The 7,005-nt window shown below is 31.9% G+C and overlaps 1 long non-coding RNA gene across 1 annotated transcript; it reads left to right on the forward strand.

Annotated features, from left to right (window-relative positions):
• Positions 1 to 1,507: 1,507 nt before the first annotated feature.
• LOC127713873 (uncharacterized) lies at positions 1,508 to 6,207 on the forward strand. Its single transcript, XR_007987508.1, has 3 exons — positions 1,508 to 1,592; positions 3,798 to 3,903; positions 6,177 to 6,207. It is a non-coding gene; the product is annotated as an uncharacterized LOC127713873 (long non-coding RNA).
• Positions 6,208 to 7,005: the final 798 nt, after the last annotated feature.

A 7,005-nucleotide genomic window follows, 5' to 3' on the forward strand; every position in this document is an offset into this window, starting at 1 on the left:
GACTATCTGATTGGCCGATCGGAAATCCCGGAAATAGAGTTATCTAATCAAATCAGCAGTTATATATATAGTCTGGTAGAAAAAAATGGCAGCCTCCATGAATGTAAACATGTGTGTTGAAAAACAACATTATAGACTACAGTTTCACGAATTTTCTGCTCAAATTATGCCAAAACACTGACATTTAGCGTACAATTGATTGGAGCGGATTATATGTGAAATGTTTCTATAGATTAACTTATATGACCCGAGTTCCAGTGCCGAGTTCAAGACATGAAAACGATGAAAAATTCATCACACCGACAAAGTTAAGATACCGAAACAGTTTATAGAACAATGTGGAAAATGAAATCCGTTCACTTTACTTTTCTCAAAAGAACAGTAGACCAGTAACAGTTAATGAACATGATGAAGTCAAAGGAGAAATAATTATATTGTTGTATACATGTAGACTGTAGTGCAGGGCAGTTGCCAGTACGGTCACTTGAAGAAAAAAACGGAGTTATCCTAACAATTCGTACAGTTTGAAATTTATTTCTGCAACAGATCTGTTTAAAACGGCCCTTTTAAGAGCCATGCACATTTTTTCAAAAAGAATCTTAATTGTTTTTGTTCGTTAAATCAAACAGAATCTTATTCTCAACCCAATTTGATATAAAATATTCATTTCTTTATTTATATTATCTGATTATTGAACATTTAATTTTATTTCTTAATAGTTAAAATGTATCCTTTCAATGTGTCATACTCATAGGCTATATGGTGATGTATTATATTCACCCTACATCTGAGGAGCTACCATTTTACTTATTTTATATGGGGGGGGGGGGGGGGTCTTTCAGACCAAATGATTATTTTCATTTGTTACTAGGCAAGTGATTTCATATCACATTTAACCATGTAACATTTTTTGAACAAATGTTTCATATACATGTATATATGTTGGTTTATGAAATATTCATTACATCCCATATATTATCATGATTATATTATTTAATTTCTTATCAGGCCAGAAAATTATATGTTACAAATTAAATCCTTTATATAATAATCATGCACTTAATTATCTGAAAAATTTAAATTAGAAGTATATATTCCTTTAAATTTCTAAGTCCAAAATTCCACTGGAATATTTGCATTAAATCAAAACTCCACTGAAATATAAACAATAATATTCCACTGGAAATTAATTGGAAAATCTTTGGAAGTTTCATTGGAAATTTCACTGATTTTCCATTGGAATTACAGTGTGAAAAATATTCCAGATGTTTTGGATGAAATTCTAATGGGATTCCATCGGAATATTTTTTTCCACTGAATACCAGTGTAATTTCACTGGAAATCCAGTGGAATCCCGTACTCATTTTCAGTAGGGTTGTCCCGTCACATTGTTCTCAATTATAAAAACATCATAAACATATCTTTATTTACAGTATTTATACGATATTTCATAACAAGGTTGTTCATTTACATCGAAGAAGAAGTTATTTGTAAATGCATATTTTTCAGGATAAAGCATGGCAACGTTTACAGGAATGTAATAGTGAGAAACTGTTGTTATAACTTCTTTAGGATGAATGGAACCTGTGTAGGTAAGTTAAAAACGTATCATACATTTTAACATTTCATTTTGTCGTTTGCCATTTCTAAAACAAAGAAATACATATTAGAAGAAAGCAAATTGTATAAAAGAAAATAAATACCAATTATATCATGATATCTATGCAAACAAATCTTACAATGATAGCTAATATGGTGTCATCCTGGTTTGCCCACTTTTAATTACATGCATAAAAAATTATGTAAACATAGGGGGAATTGTTGTTTTAACAATTATAGTTTATTTCTGAATTAAAGACATATTTTTTACCTTTATTTTACCTGTAAAATTTATCGATAAATAGTTTATTTCTGAATCATGTGAATTATAGTCATATTTTTTACCTTTATTTTACCTGTAAAATTTTATAAAGGATATTACATTCTGCTATTTAATCAAGGAAAATGTGCAAAAATATTCTATATTTGATATATTTTTAGCAGGAAAATGACAAATAGAAAAATAAATTGGAAAAAATGTGTACAAAAATGTTTATCATTTTAAAAATTTATGAAATAATAGTTTTAATTATTGGTACATACTGAAAAAAAGTAAAAAAGTAAAATAATGAAACTAAAGATTAGAATAAATGTCATTTGAATTTCTTTTTATTTATTCAACTTATTTTTTTTTTTTTAATAAATACACTGTTTTGAAATCTAATACAAAAATATCCATTTAATTCTAACAAGTAGAATATAAATGCAACTGTTCAGGAGCCGAGCTTTAATTATGACACAATTTAAACAGTGATCTGCATCCAAGCTAGCATTTTCTTCTTAAAAAATAACAATAAAATATCATTCAATTAATAATCATGATTTCAAAGTTTTAATCAATTTTTACAATTTACACAAGCTGTTAACAATTTCTGACTCTTTTGTGAGCGGTTCTCACAAAATTATTGTATTATAAATATGAAATTGTCTTACATTCGAATCATTCAAACCAAGTATGGCAAAAACGCACAAGTTCAACAACTTCAAAAGGCACAGAAATGTGGACTATAGTCGTATTATAAAGAAAATGAAGACATTACTCGACTTATACGACGAGCCGCAGTATTACCTATTGTTCCACCCCACTTTGTTGAAGATGTTTGGCTAATAAATTTAGAAGACATTGGCGAAGCTGACAACATACCCGCTACAACTTCATTTACAGATTACGTGACCGAGTTCTGGGTTGAAAGATACCGCTTCCTATGGAACCACTACTACACAGAAGGACCCCGCACCATCAATCACCTTGAAGGATGGAACAACAAACTTACGAAGAGACTCCAACATGCCCACCCTAACATCTACGAGATCATTGAGTTACTGAAGAAGACCGAGGCACTAACAGAATGTAATATTATCCAGTATGCAGCAGGAGCAGCCCGCCCACCAAAAAGACGACGATACAGAGTAATAGACCAGACTCCAACTACTGAAAGACAGATACCAACAAGGACTTATCAACGTGATATACTACTCTGACGCAGCATCCCATCTTCTCCGTTTGACCTGAACATCTAAGTGAAATATTGTAATTTGTGACTTTGTAAATATAATGTTTTGTGACTTTGTAAATATAATGTTTTGTGACTTTTGACGTATATATAAAAGATTGTATTTCTCATCATTATACATATAGTGCCCCATATTACTTATTTTACCATAGTGCTTTGTTTATTTCTTTATGCAATACATATATAAAATTGATTCATATATTATATAAATTACTTTTGCAATAAAAGAGAACTTGTATTGGTGTATTTATATCATGAAAATCATTCAAAAACTAATGAATTATAAAGACACTTTTATAATTGAATGTCATTGTTTTGTCATTTGTTGTACATGTATGGTAAATGAATTGATTGAATTGATATTAAATTATTGAGAAAAAATATTTGATTTACTTATTATTTTTCTATACAAATGAAAATGGAATTACAAAAAAAAAAAATACCTGAATATATAGAAAACACTAATAAACTATATACCTAAGTTGGAACAGACTATACAATTGTATGCTCATTAAACCTTTTGTCTTTTTTGTTTTCTTTACTAATAGATAATTGGTATAATTAAAAGTGGGCAAACCAGGAGTAAACCGCTAATATATATTTCTAACGAGGAAAATTGACATATGTTAATCTACCAATCATGATACATGTAGCGTTTATTAAATTATACACTTATAATTTCAGAATGTCCAATCGGTCACTACTCTAAAGGCATAAAATGTATGAAATGCCGACATGGACAATTCGGGAGAAAATGCGCAGAAACCTGTAGTTGTAGCAGATCGGAAAGGTAACTGCTTTCATTGAAGAAAATAAGTTGCAGACATTTTTAAATTAAATATTATATTTTTTAGTTGTCGAATTATGATTTATGAACTTATGACTACATATTACCACTATGCATAATGTGCAGATGCCATTCAAGATATTTAACTCTTTGTTTTTAATCAAACCATAAGACAAGTTTTCATGAAAGAGAGAGGCGAAAGATACCAAAGGGATATTCAAACTCAAAAGTCGAAAACAAACTGATAACGCCATGGCAAAACTAAAAAAGAAAAAAACGGAGAATGTTTCCATGGGACACAGATGATGCACCCGCTTGCATATAACGTTATAAAAGGACATAACTCGAAAACGGTACAAGTGACGCCACCCAAATTCAAACTTCAAAACTCCAGAAGCGCCTGCATATGGGGTATTTATCTCCAAGTTGATACGATATTCCAGGGCTTGTATTTCCTATCATGATTTCCCTGATAGAGGTTTGCTGCTAACAGGGAAGCTATTAAACCATGATTTCCTTTAAATATTACGGACGCCGTATCACGAGTTGGTTGACCGTTATGGAACATCCGTTTCACAGATGATCGCGGATATGTTCCAAATGTCGTAACTACAATCTAGTCACCTTTTTCCACGAATGTGACCTACTGAAACACGACGGTTGCCACATGTGGAGCAGGATCTGCTTACCCTTCCGGAGCACCCGAGATCAACCCCAGTTTTTTGGTGGAGGTTTGTGTTGCTCAGTCTTTAGTTTTCTGTTTGTCTGTTGGTCTTTTTTTTCTTTTTTAGCCATGGCGTTGTCAGTTTATTTTCGACTTAAGAGTTTGGATGTCCATTTTGGTATCTTTCGCCTCTCTTTTAAGTTATACCTTGCCGTGAAATTGACATAAATGTTTAATTTCCACATTGTACTGATAAAGCCATAATTCTGTTAACTTCTCTTACACAAAATAAACACAAAGTAAAACTGGGGTGAACGATACCGAAATGAACATTCAACATTCACTTGTTGAGAGAAACCGACAATACCATGGCATAAAACTTTAAACCAAAAATACACAAACAATAACACGTTCTGCAACCAAAACTAAAGTCAAGACAAAAAGGAACATGACCCAAGAACCCCGGAGGTGTTATTGCAGACGTTTGGCAGATCTTGCCCTATATGTGACATCCGCCGTGTCGCTCATGGTGATGAGTTTCAACCGTTTGTGTCAATCAGTTGGGGATGTGTGTAAAATCTTTAAACACATGCGCAATTAGAAGTAATATTCTTCTACCAAAATATGGTCAGTCAAATTATTGCTATGGAGTAAACATTTACTCAACACGTTTGGCGTTTACGCATCTCAATACATATGTTACGCGCGTGCATATTCCTATAATCATAGACACTTTGACGAGTTGAAAGTCTCTTTATCAATTTTTTCCTAGTCAATGTCATCGTGTTCTCAATTTTATCAACTGAGATAAACCATTCTGAATCGAGTAGCTTAATAGCTTTCACAAAAAATGTAAGAACAATTTAAGACAATAGCGATATAAATAGTTCTAAAAGGTTATTAAAAACGACAAGTTGATTAAAGATCACACGAGTTTTTACGGTCATCATCACCAATTGGTTGTATAACCCAACTCCAGAAATACATTTTTTTGTGGGTTTAAATCAAATAAAATGGTCTGACTGCTTATCCTGTCGAAGTATCTGTTCACGATCCTTGCAGAGTTCATTCAATAATTCCCTTTCGTTTTTTAATCGTTGGTTGGGGTTTTTCCAGATTTTAACATGGGTAATGTCCAAATATATGAACGACAGGATGCTAAAAGAAGGCAATCTAATACATTTACACTTTACCACAAAAACACGAAATAAAAGCTCATAACGCTTTTATGTTCAACATTATCATTATGATATCTGACAGATTGATTATAGAATGGCTACTGTAAGGGACCAACATTGGCTTTTACATACATGAATCTTCACCTCATCTTAAAATACTCACGGTTAGATTGGCACAAGCGCTGGCGTTATATGCTTACGTTAAATGTATAATATAATATGGCAAGTATGTATCTATATGTTTAATGATAAATCTTTTATGTATTTATTTCACGACGTGGTGTTTGGTAAAGTGTTAGAAGCTTGAATATTCTATAAATACATTGCCTTCTTCAAATATATCACTGAATTCTGTATTAAAAATGATCCAGTTTACTTAGAAAACATGTGGTGAGGTTTTGATTGAAATTTTATCGTTTTTGTTTTGTATGCAGATGCGATCATAGAGTTGGATGCGTTACTAGCGATGGTAAGTGATGACATGAATATTTATAATTGCTCATAACTTTTGTCATATTCAAAAATAATTGTATTTTCAATGCTCCATTTGCGCTCCAGCAAAAGCCTAGCTTTCCTGATAACAAACCATATACATATAGAAAAGTCAATATATAGTCCTTAGTATAAGGTTAGTCCCAGTATATTGTCGCATTGAAATATTTATATACTATAATTGTGTCATACAGCAATAAATCTAGTCACACAGCTAAAAAACACATGAGTGCTGTAGTTTGTATTAAACAGGAATGTATACACGACAGAAGAACATTACTACGCAATAGAATAATTTCTGTTACAAGAGCACGATTACTCTGACGAATCATCACAGATACAAGGCTTACAATTTTGGTGATATATTCTTGGTGTATGTGGTTCATTTAATTTTACGCAAAAAGGATAGTCATCTCGACAACCATCATCAACAGAAAAACCAACCACTGTCTGTTGCTATTATGTCCATCGTTACTATAACTGAATCACTAGAAAATAGGTGTGAGCTTTACATTTTGAATTGGATTATAACAAAACTGTTACTGAACAAAACACTAAAATATTTTTTTTGCAATTCAATAGTTTATCCGGTATGGTATGGTGTTATATATACAAATAAGAAGATGTGGTATTATTCCCAATGAGACAACTCTCCACCAGAGACTAAATGCCAAATGACGTAGAAGTTAACAACTATAGGGGACCGTAAGGCATTCAACAAAGAGCGAAACCCATACGGCATCGTAAACTGTAAAGGGACCAAAAATTACA

The sequence above is a fragment of the Mytilus californianus genome, unplaced genomic scaffold, assembly GCF_021869535.1.
Source record: "Mytilus californianus isolate M0D057914Y unplaced genomic scaffold, xbMytCali1.0.p SCAF_82, whole genome shotgun sequence".
Lineage (NCBI taxonomy): Eukaryota > Metazoa > Mollusca > Bivalvia > Mytilida > Mytilidae > Mytilus > Mytilus californianus.